This window comes from Notolepis coatsorum, assembly GCF_963971535.1.
Source record: "Notolepis coatsorum genome assembly, chromosome: 7".
In the NCBI taxonomy this organism is placed as follows: Eukaryota; Metazoa; Chordata; class Actinopteri; order Aulopiformes; family Paralepididae; genus Notolepis; species Notolepis coatsorum.
Window position 1 is genome coordinate 75,680,435 of NC_140171.1, and position 17,263 is coordinate 75,697,697.

Genomic DNA, 17,263 nt, shown 5'->3' on the forward strand with positions numbered 1-17,263 from the left:
AAAGACTGAAGTGAGAAGCCATGTTTTAACAGGTGTGGGGTGATCCATGATTGGGTGGTGTGGATTGAGTGTTGGAGTCTGGAAAGCCATCCACCAATCGGTGCTGTGTTGCTATAATGGAAGGGCAGGCCTGGCAGGGACCAATGGTGAAGGGAACAATGGCTGGAGGGAGGAAACAAAATGGAGAACACACACACATGGAGACACACACTGGGGAATATATACATTGGGATGTAACACCCCCATACATAAGACAAAAACATGTTTGACACCTAACACCAACTAAACATGTTTTTTTTTTTTTTTTTCTTAACAACGAGATAACATCCCCGAGATAACATGTACTCCAAAACAAAGAGCTATGAAAAAACTAGCAGTTGGTACAACCACACGGGTCAACAATGACAGAACGAGTTGACGGTAAGAGAGACTGAGTCGACAGCAAAATAGAACAAGTCGACAGCAATATACAGTAGAACGAGTCGACAGCAACAGACAACGAGTCGACAGCAACAGAGATTTAACTCCGAGATAGAGCATCCGCCAACACATTCTCAGACCCCTTCTTATGCTTTATGCTGAGGTTATAATTTTGCACTATGAGCGCCCAACGCATGAGGCGCTGATTGTGGTTGTACATCCGCGACAGAAAAACCAATGGGTTGTGGTCGGTGTATACTACCACTGGTAATACGCTCGAACCGACATACACCTCAAAATGTTGCAACGCATACAACATAGCCAAAGTCTCCTTTTCAATAGTGGAATAGTTTAGTTGATGTTTGTTAAATTTCTGGGAGAAATAACAAACCGGGTGACTGACACCATCGTGATCTTCCTGTAATAACACCCCTCCAGCTCCCACCCCGCTGGCATCCACCTCCAGCTGGAACGGCAGGGAGAAATCTGGAGCAGAGAGAACAGGGGAACTGCATAAGAGAGCTTTAACACCATCAAATGCATTTTGACAATCAGCTGTCCAAATGAATGGTTTGGACGGGCTACACAGGCTAGTGAGAGAAGTGACGACAGAAGAAAAGTTCCGGCAAAAACCACGGTAATACCCAGCCATCCCAAGGAATCTACGCAATTCCCGCCTAGTAGTAGGCACTGGAAAAGTTGTGATTGCAGATATTTTTGCATCCACCGGACGCACTTGGCCTTGTCCTACCTGCTTACCAAGATAGGTAACCGTAGCCTTGCCGAACTCACACTTGGCAAGGTTAAGGGTCAGGGAGGCTCCAGCTAAGCGGTCAAAGACAGTTTGCAAGGTTGTCATGTGGTCACGCCAGTTGGTCGAATAGACAACCAGGTCATCGAGATAGGCATTACAATTTGGAACACCAGCCAGGACTAGGGTCACCAGTCGCTGGAAAGTGGCCGGGGCATTACGCCTTCCAAAAGGCATTACAGTATATTGCAAAAAATTGTCAGGAGTAACAAACGCCGAGATTTCCGAGGCACGGGGGGTCAAAGGGACCTGCCAGTAACCCTTTAACAAATCTAGTTTGCTAACATAGGTGGCAGATCCAAGGTTGTCAATACAATCTTCCATGCGGGGCAGTGGGAAGGAATCAGGCACGGTGACAGCATTTACCTTTCGGAAATCAGTACAAAATCTAGGAGTTCCATCCGATTTGGGAGCTAACAAGCAAGGTGAACTCCAGGGACTGCAACTTGGCTTGGCTAAACCATGTTTTAACAAATAGTCAACCTCCTGTTGCATCATGGCCCTCTTGGTGATGTTAACACGGTATGCATGTTGCTTGATAGGCACAGCATTGTTAACATTAATATCATGGGCCAATACAGAAGTACAGGAGGGAACATCACCAAACAGAGCCATGTAGGCCTGAATCAAATTTGTGATGTCCTCTCGCTGCTCCTCAGGTAAGTGTGCTAAGTGAGTGGGCAGGTTCAATAACATCTCAGTGTTGGACAATCTAGCACCCTGATGGGCTGCATTGCGCAACTCTAAGCCATCTACATCCTCACCACTAACGTCAGGAGAGTCCGGAACTATTGGAGTTGAGGCAACAGCAGAGACGGCCAGTCCGGCTGTCTGGTCTGAGGTCTTCACCTGCACACTATCTCTGGAAAAATATGGTTTAAGCATATTGATGTGGCAAACACGAGAGTGACGTTTACGATCAGGGGTGCGAACCACATAGTCTGTATCACTTATCTTCTTGTCTATTGCATACGGTCCGGAAAAACGAGCGGAAAGAGCAGAACCAAGGATAGGTAACAGGACTAGAACCTTATCACCTGGCTGGAAAGATCGAGAAACAGCTTTCTCGTCATAGTGCCGTTTCATAGTTCTCTGGGAAGAAGAGAGCGCTTCTTTTGCGAGAGAGCACGCCTGATGCAGTCGCTCTCGAAACTGGCTAACAAAATCTAGAACATTAGTGGGTGTGCTGGCACCCTTTGACATGAACCGTTCTTTAAGAACTTTCAGAGGCCCTCTAACAGTGTGCCCAAAAACGAGCTCAGCAGGACTGAAACCAAGAGACTCCTGTATGGTCTCTCGCGCAGCAAATAGAACAAGGGGGACACCCTCATCCCAATCTCTCTCTGTGTCTAAGCAATATTTACGCAACATGGACTTTAATGTCTGATGCCAACGTTCTAGAGCCCCCTGAGTTTCAGGGTGGTAGGCACTGGACACTATATGTCGGATACCCAGGGACTGTAACACTTGCTCAAATAACCTAGACAGGAAGTTGGTGCCTTGGTCCGTTTGTACTACCTTAGGCAGTCCAAACGTGGAGAAGAACTTCGTCAAAGCCTTAATTATTACAGGCGCTGTAATTCTGCGAAGAGGGATAGCCTCAGGGAAACGGGTGGCGGTACACATTATTGTCAACAAAAACTGATTGAAACTTGTTTTACCTGCGGTCTCTGATGAACATGCAAGTCCTCCTGGTGAACCTACGGAAGCACAGCCTTCTGAGGAGCAAGCCCATGGTGCTGAAAAGGCAGGTGTGAACGTCACATTGCCACATTTTCACTTGACCTCTCCTGTGTCAACTGGGTCTCGAGAAGGGGCCCAGGTCAAGGTTAGAATAGCCCGTCTCCAGATGGAGGCTCAGGAGAAGGCACAAGCACGTGAGGCGGAGTATCGGCTTCGTAAAATGGAGCTTGAGGCGGAAAATGAAAGGGCTGTTAACATCCGTAGGTTGGAGCTTGAGGTGGAAAAAGAGCTCAGACTGCGGGAGTTGGAGCTGGGAGACCAAATGAGTGGATCCAACTCTGCTACACCGACTCCTCCACAAGGCCCGGGTATGTCCTCCTCCACAGCTTATTCATCACACACTTTTGATATAAGTAAACACATTGCTTTGGTGCCTCCGTTCCGAGAGACAGAACTTGATACTTATTTTAATGTGTTTGAGCGTATTGCTGCTTCATTGCGCTGGCCAAGAGAGGTCTGGCCTTTGTTGCTTCAATGCAAATTGACTGGTAAAGCCCAAGAGGTTTGTTCAACACTTTCCCTAGAACAGGGCTATTCAACTGGCGGCCCGCGGGCCAGATCCGGCCCGCGGGATGATTCTGACTGGCCCGCCAAAGATTACATGATAATAAAAAAAAAAAAAAAAAAAATTTTATTTTTAATATTTTTTTTTTCTTTTTTTTTTTTACTTTTTTCTTTTCATGTCAACATTAACACGCACAATTGAGCCAAAAGTCACTCAATTAATGACAGATTTCATTGATAAATTGAGGGAAAACTTTGCAAGTCGATTTGATGAATTTGACATGTCCAGAGAATTGATGCATTTTGTGAGCAACCCATTTGCCAATGTAGCTGCTATTTCCACAAAAGGACAAGAGTTCCTTGCATCACTTCACATTGATGAAGGTCTCCTGCAACTTGAAATAATTGACATGCAAGCATCATCTGCTCTGAAGCAGGCACTTGAGAATGAATCCACCACAACATTTTGGATAAAGTGTATTCATGTCAAGACATTCCCCAAAATAAAAACGCTGGCAATATCTGTGCTAACAATGTTTGGCTCAACATACACCTGTGAATCCAGTTTCTCTCACATGAATGCCATTAAAACAAGCAACGTGCCTCCTTGACAAATGAGCATTTGCATCACTGTTTGCGGGTAGCCCTCACTTCCTATGAACCCTCTTTCTCTGCCATTGCCCAGTCAAAGAAGTGCAATCGCTCTCATTAGATGTGTGTATGTAGGCTAGGCCTGTCTGCCCCCCACCCCCCTGATGTTTGAGAGTTAAGAGTGGACAATAAGTGCTAATAAGATGCTGTGATTTGCTGTTGTTGCACAGACATGAAGCACTTTTTCATAAGCTCAGCTGCACTATAAATGTGTTTTTTTGTTCAAGTGTTGATGTTAGAATGTTCAGATGCACATCATGCACTTGTTTGTTTTTTATTTTATTTTTATATTGAAATGTTGAAGAGGAGATGTTGCAGTTGTTGCACAGTCATAAATGAAGCACTTTCTGCAGGAGATGTTGCAGATGTGGCACATAAATGAAGCACTTTTTTTTAAAAGTATACTACTTTTGCAATGTAGTTAAATAAAAGTTGTGAAAATGTGGTTGCGTGTTGTGTCAAGTGTACATATATTCATAGCACGGGGAGGCGCCGTGGCAGGCCGGCCCCTGGCCCCTTGGGTTTCTGACAATGTGGCCCCCTGAACAATTTAGTTGAATAGCCCTGCCCTAGAAGATAGTTTACTGTATGATACTGTGAAGGCTGCCATCCTTCGTGCATATGAGCTTGTGCCCGAAGCTTATAGGCAGAGGTTTCGCAGTCACAAGAGAGCTGTCAACCAGACCTTTGTAGAGTTTGCTAGAAAGAAGGGAACTCTCTTTGATAAATGGTGTGCAGCAAGCAAGGCCTCAGATCTTAACTCTCTCAGAGAACTCATTCTATTAGAAGAGTTTAAGAATCGTTTGCCAGAGCGTATTGTAATTTACCTGAGTGAGCAGAAAGTGTCCACTCTGCAGCAGGCTGCTGTATTAGCTGATGAGTTTGCGCTAACCCATAAAACTGTGTTTGTAGATAGGCGTGACTCGTTTCTCCCCCATGATTTCTCTCAGAAACATTCTGTCCCCAACCATTCAGAATTCACACACCCCCGACCAAAAATGTCACCTCCACGCTCAAAAGAGGAGCGGACATGTTACTACTGTCATAAATCTGGTCATGTTATTTCTGACTGTTTAACATTGAAACGTAAGCAGCAACCGTCCTCTCAGAACTTTAGACAACCCAAAGGGGTTGGTCTGATTAAAATGGCACCTGATTCCGATCAACAGATGCACAATGATCATGATGTTCTCGATCCTTGTTTCAGGCCATTTACTTCCAAGGGTTTAGTTTCCTTGACAGGGGATCCAAAAGATCAGTGTACAGTTCAGATCTTACGAGATACTGGAGCCTCACAATCCTTTATCCTCTCTGATGTACTACCTCTGTCTGAGAAATCTTCCTGTGGTTCTAGTGTCCTAGTTCAAGGTATTGAGATGGGTTTCGTGCCAGCCCTGTTACACTGTATTCATGTACAATCTGATTTGGTCACTGGTTTCTTTAAAATAGAGGTGAGACCTTCCTTGCCAGTTAAAGGCATTTCCTTTATCATGGGAAATGATTTAGCTGGAGGACAGGTGAACGCTGTGCTGGAAGTGTTGGATCACCCAGACACAGATTCTCTGCCTGATGACTTGTCACAGAACTTCCCTGAAGTTTTTTCTGCAAGTGTTGTCACTCGGGCTCAATTGAAAAAGAGAGAAAAACACATTAATTATACAGAAACAAAGGCAGAATATATACAAAAACAAACTATAACTAACAATGCTCTCTCTGTGGCCATACACACACAAGGAAATTTCTACTAAGCACCAAAGGCCAATAAACGAAATGCAATACTGTCAAAGTTACAGGTTTACAAAATCACAACAGGCCTAGCCTCATGCCAGAGAGAGAGAAAGACTGAAGTGAGAAGCCATGTTTTAACAGGTGTGGGGTGATCCATGATTGGGTGGTGTGGATTGAGTGTTGGAGTCTGGAAAGCCATCCACCAATCGGTGCTGTGTTGCTATAATGGAAGGGCAGGCCTGGCAGGGACCAATGGTGAAGGGAACAATGGCTGGAGGGAGGAAACAAAATGGAGAACACACACACATGGAGACACACACTGGGGAATATATACATTGGGATGTAACAATTGGTATAACTTGTTTCAAATGAGAATACCCCGTGAATATTATTGCATGGATCGGAATACGTGTGGGAGTGTGCATGTGCACTATGATATTTTGCAACAGGTTGACGTGACGCGAGTGCCGACAGAGAGAGCAGAGAACGAGCGAGCGAGAGAGAGGGAGAGAGAGAGAGAGGGATACGGAGCATTTACACACACTGTGTAAATGCTCCGTATCCCTCTCTCTCCCTCTCTCTCTCTCTCGCTCGTTCTCTGCTCTATCTGTCGGCACCCGCGCCACGTCAACCCATTTGAGGAAGTGTCAGTATTTCCACTCGCTCTGTTGTTGAGCGAATTGTTGATTGTGGGCGGTGACTACAACCAGTGCCTTATTCACGTCAGCAAAACAAATCAGAGTGGCTTAGTTCAGTGAGGGAGGATCTCGTGAACTCGAGACTGGACTGATGAGCCAAAATGAGAATTAGAGACACAGACCCCATTGATACAACCCCACATTGCTAGAAAACAATGCTAAACACTGGAAAAGGCTATTTATAAGACATGGGACTTTTAACACATTCCCTGCGACATAATTTGAGCATCTTATACCACTCTCTGCCAGCACTGTAAGCCTATGGAGATGTTCACCTTCTTTGCAGGGCTATAACTTTTTTAATTGTATTGCTAAATTGACATTACTATGGCCCATTCAACATCGATTATCTATCGTTCAGGATGTAGGAACGTTTTACTTTTTCATTCATAGATTCATACGAAAATACCGTCTAGAATATAAATATGTTTTTATCGTTTTCTGCAGTAATTCCTAGAACGTGAGATATAGGCATAAACGCATATATAGATTATCAAATGGCGTTTGTTGGCGATACACGCTATATTAAAAATTTCAACTGTACATGATCCTAAACGTTATGACTGATCATGTGCGGATGAACAGGGAGGGGGGGTCGTTTATAATTCCGTGATCGTCGGTAAATGCTTTATGTAGTATGGGTGATATATTGAGCAGAGCAGTTTGCATGGATAATAATAAACAAACGAGCTAAAAATGACGTCAGTGTCCTCTTACCGTTCGACGATGAGACTGGAGGAAAAAGATCCCACTTATTTGACCGCGATCTCCTAAATCCATTTCCGGTTTGTATAATCATAAACAACGGCCAAATCGTATAGATTATTGCGTTATGGCAGCGATCGCTACACACGGACGTGTGTATACAGTCCCTCAACAATATGCGAGTGCCGGACGCATTTCCAAGACGCACCGAGATCGACTCGTCCATTTCCGGTTTGGCAACTCGCCGATCATCCACCAGGGGGCAGTATTGAAGCGTTGCAGAGTTGTGCATGCTCCCACTGCATCAGACAAGGCTCCGTGAGGGAATTATGAATAACATGGCGAAAAAATTAAATATGATCTCAATAACGTCGTACGCCGTGGATTGGCAGAATTCGCATGAACTTGAAACACGTCGTAAGCCGTTTCCGGCGTGGGATGTGTTAAGGGCGGCTGGGTGGCGCAGCGGACATTGCACTCGTCACCAACGCAAGAGACACCAGGTTCAAATCCGGCTGTCGGCGTTGCCTCCGGCTTGGGCCGGCCGTCATACTGGCTCAATTGGCAGAGTCAGTGGGTGGAAGTCGATGGGTGGTAACCTGGACGTTGTGGACAGCGACTCCTACAGGTCGGTTGGGGGACGCCTGCACAGCAGAGACAGGAAATAGCGGGGGTAGTGTGAGCCTCCCACACGTTACACCTCGCCAATGAGAGTCCGCGCTGGCAGGTACGGTGGTGTAGTGGTTAACACTGTCACCTCACAGCAAGAAGGTCCAGGGTTCGATTCCCGCTTGGGGACCAGGTTTCCATGATGCCAGTTACCCAGGTGGGGTATCTCCCAGGCCTTTCTGTGTGGAGTTTGCATGTTCTCCCCGTGCTCGCAAGGGTTTCCCCCCCCGATAAGATAAACTCAATGGAAAAACATGCACAACAATAGATCGCTAACGCTGTGGCGTCCTTGACGAAGACGGACAGGAGCACTTGGATTGGTCCCCTGGCGCGGCTCACGTTGACGCCTGTCTGCTCCCGGCTGCCCTTGGGGGGGAAGGACGACGGGATGGGTTAATCGCAGATACGAATTGCATGCATGCATCGCATGTGTGCCGATTGATGAAAGAAGAAGAAGAAGAAGAAGGTAAGTAAGTAAGTATTTATAAAGCACCTTTCATACATGTCATGTAGCTCAAAGTGCTGTACACAAACATAGGCATATATAACGATAAAAGCAATAAAGTCACAGTGATCAGTTAAGATCAATGGTTAAAAAAAGAATTTTTTTAAAAGAAAAAATAACGTAAAAATTAAAACAGTCAAGAAAGTTTGGGAGAACAGGTCCGCACAAACACGTCCGTTCAGTAGCAACCGGAAGTAGGAAGTGCACTAAACCAATGCAATTGTACAGTAGGTAGCAACGTTAGCTCTCATAACGTTAGCCAGTTAGGAAGTAGGAAATGCACTAAACCAATGCACTTGTACTTGTTTAGCAGCAACCGGAAGTAGGAAGTAGGAAGTGCACTAAACCAATGCACTTGTACAGTAGGTAGCAACGTTAGCTCTCATAACGTTAGCCAGTTAGGAAGTAGGAAATGCACTAAACCAATGCACTTGTACTTGTTTAGCAGCAACCGGAAGTAGGAAGTAGGAAGTAGGAAGTGCACTAAACCAATGCACTTGTACAGTAGGTAGCAACGTTAGCTCTCATAACGTTAGCCAGTTAGCAGCTCCGGGTACAGCAGGTAGCAACGTTAGCTCTCATAACGTTAGCCAGTTAGCAGCTCCGGGTACTAAAAATAAAGCATCACATTAACCCATTCCCCGCCAAAATCGCTGTTCAGCGTTATTGCCCGCCATGCGTTGTCTGCCAATATCACTGTACAGCGTGTTTCAAGTTCATATTTCATATTTTCGTCATGGAATTCATATTTCACCCACGGAGCCTTGTCATATGCTGCGGGAGCCATCACAACTCTGCAACGCTTCAATACCGCCACCTGGTGGCCGATCGGCGAGTTGCCAATATAACGATCGGCGAGTTGCATATATAACGATAAAAGCAATAAAGTCACAGTGATCAGTTAAGATCAATGGTTAAAAAAAAAAATTTAAAGAAAAAATAACGTAAAAATGAAAACAGTCAAGAAAGTTTGGGAGAACAGGTCCGCACAAACACGTCCGTTCAGTAGCAACCGGAAGTAGGAAGTGCACTAAACCAATGCAATTGTACAGTAGGTAGCAACGTTAGCTCTCATAACGTTAGCCAGTTAGGAAGTAGGAAATGCACTAAACCAATGCACTTGTACTTGTTTAGCAGCAACCGGAAGTAGGAAGTAGGAAGTGCACTAAACCAATGCACTTGTACAGTAGGTAGCAACGTTAGCTCTCATAACGTTAGCCAGTTAGGAAGTAGGAAATGCACTAAACCAATGCACTTGTACTTGTTTAGCAGCAACCGGAAGTAGGAAGTAGGAAGTGCACTAAACCAATGCACTTGTACAGTAGGTAGCAACGTTAGCTCTCATAACGTTAGCCAGTTAGCAGCTCCGGGTACAGCAGGTAGCAACGTTAGCTCTCATAACGTTAGCCAGTTAGCAGCTCCGGGTACTAAAAATAAAGCATCACATTAACCCATTCCCCGCCAAAATCGCTGTTCAGCGTTATTGCCCGCCATGCGTTGTCTGCCAATATCACTGTACAGCGTGTTTCAAGTTCATATTTCATATTTTCGTTATGGAATTCATATTTCACCCACGGAGCCTTGTCATATGCTGCGGGAGCCATCACAACTCTGCAACGCTTCAATACCGCCACCTGGTGGCCGATCGGCGAGTTGCCAAACCGGAAATGCCCGTTTCAGCTTGGACCGTCCCCTAATTCCGTCCGGCCTCGTTTATCGTCCCGGGACTCAATCCACACACCGTGGACATGGATCGTTGCCATACCTCAATAAACAACATGATTGGAACTGGATCGCCTCGATCCCCACCACATAACTGGGATCTGTTTGTTCCACTCTCATCGCCCAATGGTACGAGGAGACGGACGTGAGTTTCAGCGTTTTTCTTTATCATTTTCTATACAAACTGCTCTGATCAATATATCACCCATACTACATAAATCATTTAACGTCGGTCACGGAATTATAAACGACCCCCGCCCCCCCCCCCTCCGTTCACCCACAGATGATCAGTCATAACGTTTAGGACCATGTACAGTTACACATTTTAATATAGCATGGATCGGTATCAAACTGCATTTGATAATCTAATATATGCATTTATGCCTATATCTCACGTTCTATGAAATACTGCAGAAAACGATAAAAACATATTTATACTGTATTTTCGTATGAATGTGTAAATGAAAAAGGAAAACGTTCCTACATCCTGAACGATAGATAATTGATGTTGAATGGGCCATAGTAATGTCAATTTAGCAATAAAATCTTAAAAGTTATAGCCCTGCAAAGAAGGTGAACATCTCCATAGACAAATAGCGCTGGCAGAGAATGGTTTAGGATGATCAAAGTGGTGGCAGAGAATGGGTTAATAAGACAACAGTAATAAAAGTACGGCAATAGGCAAAGTACAGTAAAATAACATTTCAGTAAAAGATCAATACATAAAAAATAAACATAATAAAAACATTTCAATAAGATACTCGCTTTCCCTAAGGCATGGTACACTATTTGTAAGCTAGACTGTATAGGTACGTTTTTAATTTTCCTTTAAAAATGTGTATGGAGCTGGCGTTCCTGATGTGTGTTGGTAGTGTGTTCCATAGTTTTGGGGCATAGTTGGCAAATGCCATACTTCCGATCCTCTTTTGGTTTCTGGGTGTGTCTAATAAACCTGTAGTGGATGACCGTAGCGTTCTTGAGGGCAGATAACTAACTAGGGAATTTGCTATGTATTTTGGGCCTTGCTCATTAAGAGCTTTATATGTCAGAAAAAGGACCTTAAAATCAATTCTATGAGTTATTGGAAGCCAGTGCAGAGTGGCTAGGACTGGAGTGATATGTTCTCTTCTCTTTGTATGAGTTAGTAATCGAGCTGCAGAGTTTTGGATAAGCTGAAGCTTCCCAATGGTTGCTTTGGGAAGACCAGTGAACAGTGCATTACAATAGTCAAGCCGGCTTGAGACAAAAGCATGAATCAGTGTCTCGGCATCCTTTTTATTTACGAAAGGTCTTACTTTCGCTATGTTTCTTAGGTGGAAGAATGACGTTTTCATGGCCTTATTAATATGAGACTTAAAGGTCAGGTCTGAGTCCAAGATGACACCTAGGCTTGTAACCTCAGTCTTTACATAGGATGACAGACTCCCCAGGTTTTCACACAGCACTTCCCTTTTCGCTTTTGGGCCGATCAATAGGATTTCGGTCTTGCTTTCATTTAATTTTAGGAAGTTATTGTTCATCCACTTATTTATTGCTAACAGACAGTTTGTAATGGACTGTATGGCTGTAGTCTTATTTGGTTCTGCGGAGATATATAGTTGTGTATCATCAGCATAACTATGGAAGCATACATTGTGTTCTCGAATGATGTCCCCGAGGGGCAGCATATATAGCGAGAAGAGTAATGGACCAAGGCAGCTACCTTGTGCAACTCCAAAGTTGCTGTCATGTTTCTCGGATACATTGTCTCCAAGCTTAACATAGAATTTTCTCCCCTTAATGTATGTTATGAGCCAATTTAGTACATGGTCGGAAAAACCAACCAGTCTTTCAAGACGACTGATCAGGATATTATGGTCAATCGTATCGAACGCTGCACTAAGGTCCAATAGGACAAGAATTGAGACTTTGCCAGCATCGGAGTTTAGCCTGAGGTCGCTAATTATTTTAGTAAGGGCAGTTTCAGTGCTGTGATTTGTTCTGAAACCTGATTGTAATTCCTCCATGATGTTATTATTTTTGAGAAAGGCGTTTATTTGTACTAAGACTATCTTTTCTAATATCTTGCTGATAAATGGAAGGTTCGATATTGGCCTATAGCTTTTTAATTAGTTTACATCTAAGTTTGTTTTCTTTAGTAGTGGTTTTACTACAGCCGTTTTGAATGCATCTGGAAAAGTGCCTGTTTGAAGCGACATATTTATGATTTCAAGGACATGAAGGTGAAAAGATGTGACAGGCTGCCTCCTCATGTACCGGAGGGGACACGTGATGCAAGGCTTCTATCCTCCCTACGACCGACCTGTGGGGGGCATATGCGAGCAACGTTCAAGACAGGGGAGGGGAAAATTGGAAACAGCGAAATTGGGATGGGAGAAAAAGTGGATAAAAAAAAAGACATGGGACGTTTAACACTGTTGCCGCACAGCTAGAAGGTTGTGGGTTCGATTCCCGCTTGGGGACCAGGTTGCCGTGTTGCCAGGTACCCAGGTGGGGTATCTCCCGGGCCTTTCTGTGTGGAGTTTGCATGTTCTCCCCGTGCTCGCAAGGGTTTCCCCCGCCAGATAAGATAAACCCAATGGAAAAACATGCACAACAGATCGCTAGCGCTGTCACGTCCCTGACAAAGACAGACAGGAGCAGTTGGATTGGTCCCCGGGTGCAGCGCACGCTGCAGCCCTTGTCCGCTCCCGGCTGCCCTTTGGGGGAAGGACAACGGGGTGGGAGGTGCAGAGAACATTTCGTCAGCGACTCAGTGCATGTGTGTGTGTGTGTTCCTGTGGGTCACCCATTGCATGTGTGTGTGTTAATCTGATGACAAATAAAGACTTCTACTTCTTTCAAATATTCAGTGAACGCCAATCTAATCAAGTTAACCTCCCTTAGCTACAAAGCTAGTAGCAGGGACGTTTTGTCAGACCTCCAATCATGGTGTTGCTGCAACATAGTTATCGGTGGTCATGCACACCAGATCATAATAAGGGAGGGAATGACATTGAGCTTGTTAGACAACTTAATGTTAATGTTTTTTTTATAAAGATTGTTCACAAGTCCCAAGTCTCAAGTCGAGTCAAGTCTTTTGAGAACAAGTCCAAGTCAAGTCACATTAGACAACTTAATGTTAATGCGCCCAACATTTTTATAAAGATTGTTCACGAGTCCCAAGTCTCAAGTCGAGTCTCAAATATTTTGAGAACAAGTCCAAGTCAAGTCACATGTGCGACTCAAGTGCAGTCTCTGACTCGAATCCCCATCTCTGGTCCCAGTTGTGCTTTATTGTTTCATTTTGCTTTAGTTGTTCATAACATAACTTCAGGAGAAGTCTTGTGTGTTTGTGTTCCATTTTTTGTATTTTACAGTTAATGAAGACCGTTTAGTCATTGGAAACTCTATTTGACTCAGCCTCTTGTTGACTCCCTCCTACAGTATGTATATGTATGGTATATGTATTTGTATGTGTTTGTACTGTATATGTACTGTATATGTGTATGTGTATATGTGTAACGGATGGTATCGTGAAGCGCAGTCAAGAAGGGCTGGGGTGAGTAGCTGTGCTATGGGTTAAACTCACTCTCACATCCTCAAAAGACGCATAGACTGAGCGCTTAGGAGGGATATCCTTTCTTGGCGCAGCGGTTTGTGATGTCGGCCCCGGTGCGGGAGACCGGGGTTCAACTCCCACTCGAGGCATCGAAGTTTAAGGTGACGTTGTTCAGGTTCAGGTTCAGGTTTTTATTTAGACTCCACAACATATACAGATCATTAATCCAGCATACATTGCTGTCAAGGATAGTAACGTAAAAGCCTCTTGACTTATTTCCATCGTTGTCCTTGGGTGTCAAGGATGCTAGAAACACACAACTCATTACAGAATTAATCACAATTATTATCTTTGCATAATAATAATGGCACAACCCTAAATTAATACAAACAAAGCACATTTGTTGTTACAATGTTCATTTATGTCGAAAGTCAGTGAGCTTCAGGAAGCACCCTCGGGGGAGGGAATTTGGGGGATGGGAGGGAGGGCGGAGAGTGGGGGGTGGGAGTTAAGGATAGGGTAGTGGCTTAGGGTTTGGGCGTGTGAGGCAGTCGAGGGATCCACCCCTCCTTCCGTGCACGTCGCCAGTCGTGCTCATGGGGGGGAGGTTTGCGTGAGGATGGGGAGGGGGGGGGGGGGGGGGAGGCCATCCATCTTATCTTCAGACAGTCAGATACTGTCCCGTCCTTGGTTGCGATGGGTACGGACGTCATAAACCAGGTCTTATCTTGACTTCTTCTCCTCGGCCTCTTGCATTGACCTCGAACATTCCTTCTTTTCTTCCACAGACTTGAGTTTCGTGGCGGGGGGGGGGGGGGGGGGGGTGGGTTGCATCAGGTTACAATGATTCCTGTAATGCTTTAATTTAATCCAGATCTTGCATCTTCTTTGTCGCGGTCCTAATGTCCTGCGCGACCCCCAACATTATTTGACCCCTACATTGTTCATCGGCTGTATGTTGAGCGAGCCGCTTTGTCAGTTCAATGTGGGCATTTTCCAATCTTGCTACTACTTGACGGCAGCAAATCCAAATCCAAATTGCGATCGCTCCCCAACCGATCAGGAAGATGACGAGGAGATACAGATCCTCAACATCTTCAATCTCAATAGAATATAGGCATATTGATCGCCAATTATTCCAACTGTCAATTGCAAACCCGGCCTGGAATGTCCCTATCGGACATAATGGTTCGGTCGCACTTTGTTTTCTTGAAGAGAAGATTCGATCCACTGCTGCAAAACCCCAGCTTACTAGTTGATCCATTGATTGACTGAGTGGGAAGTCAGGTATATTGAAGAAAAAGTAGAATGTCCACACCGTCAAGGAGGCAGTTGTAAGGCAGTTGTAATTAGGGATCCACACCGTTATTAATTGCAGCTTAGAGTCCACACCGTCGAGAGAAGCAGAAAGACAGCGCTGGTGTACGGAGACCGTTACATATGTATATACAGTATGTGTATGTAGTACATGTATATATATGTGTGTGTGTGTGTGTGTGTGTGTGTGTGTGTGTGTGTGTGTGTGTGTGAGTATAGGTACGGGTGTGCATGTGTGTATGTGCATTATGGCGTGTGTATAATGTGTGTGTGAGAGTGTGCATTGTGTGTATTGTGTATTGCAGTATATCCACATAGTGAGCAGGTGTTCTGTCTCGAATCTCCTACAAGGTTAGTACATGCACTCTTTCAGAGAGACACACTAACTGAAAAATGCACAACTCACCCCAACAGATGTTGTGCATCACTTTATGTTTTGAGATGGTAGAGGAACATCCATTATCCAACATGCACTAAAACACTGTGAGTTTCCTCCAATGGAAAAGAGAAACGGCTCTCTCATGAAGGGCACAAGGACGGAACTAGCATTTATTTTTTTCGATGGAAAGCACCTCATTGACTGACGATGTCACCATCTCATTCACTCACTCGCCTTGAGCCACTCTGCCCCTAGTGGTGACTCACTTTGTGTACGTCCAGTTCAATTTATGCAAGAATGCTTTGCATCTATGACACAATGGGCCTCATTCACCAATACTCTCTTATTATTTTTCTTATATTCTTCTTATATTCTTCTTATTCTATTATTATTATTATTATTATTATTATTATTATTATTATTATTATTATTATTATTATTATTATTATTATTATTATTATTATTATTATTATTATTATTATTATTATTATTATTATTATTATTATTATAATTTTTCTTATATTCTTCTTATATTCTTTCTTACCTGTCTGGAGGAAAATAAGAAAAGCCGTTCTTAAAGTCCAAATCCGTTCTTACCCAGGTGTGTTGAATGATGAATCCCACCTGTTCTTAAAATGAAATGCGCGTTCGCACTCAATTAATTTGCATATAGACACGCCCGCCAGCCACTTATAAGGCGAATGAGCCAAGGTTTGGCATCTGATCCCTGTCTGATCCATTCAACAGGAAGCGATTTGCGACTGATGTCAAAATGACACACACACGTCTCACGACTCACGACTCAGTGCATGTGTGTTCCTGTGGGTCGCTCATCGCGCACGTGTGTGTGTTAATCTGATGACAAATAAAGACTTATACTTGTACGTACTGTATAGTGCAAAATAAATCGTTCCAGCAAAGTAGGTTTGTCAATACTGAACGACTGCGCGCAGGGCCGCCTCAGGGGGTGTGCGAGCAGTGCGGTCGCACAGGGCCTCGCGGGAAGGGGGGCCTCGCACAATTTTTTTTATTAATTTTTTTTTTTATAATTTTGCTTTATTATTTAATTTTTTTTGCGAGGCCCCCCTTCCCGCGAGGCCCTTTTTCATCACAGACTTAAAATCTAGTTTTGCTTATATGCTTATATATTTCACATTAGATACGTTTGTAGAATGTCTCTGACTTGTTCCTGGCTCTGCGGCTCTGCAGCAGACATACTATTGGTTTCAACGAAGGGAGGGGTTACATGTGTACAGTTGGCCGGCGTGCGTCAGCTGCGTTTGACTATTTCGCGCGTGCAGCATTGGAGGTTATGCTTATGCCAGCCAAGACGAAGAGGACGGTCATTCGGCAGATGGACTGAAGATGAAAGTTGTTGCATGTTAGACAGTTCAGTCAGGCTAGCCATGTCGGCTTAGCTAAAGGCAGGGACAGCTAGTTAGCTTTAGCTACGTTATAATATCGAGTGCTAACGTGTGGTTCAGTCGAGATAGCCATGATGATGTCGGCTAGTAGCTAGCTTAGCTAAAGGCTAACTAGCGTTAGCTAACCTAGAGAGAGCGCGTGCAGCATTGTTATGCCAAGATGAAAAGACGGTCATTCGGCAGATGAACTTCGTCAACTCCACGCGGTTGTCTCCATCCTCTTGGACGTTTGGTGAGTTTTTAATGCACTCTATTCTATTCCCGCCGTGGATATATCTCTCTCTCTCTCTCGGGCCGGCTAGCTATCGTTATGGCTAAGGCTAACGTTATGTTGGCTAACGTTATGTTGAGCCAAGCGGGCCGGCTAGCTAACGTAGCTAACGTTATATTGAGCCAAACGGGCCGGCTAGCTGTTGTAGCTAATGTTATATTGAGCCAAAGCGGGC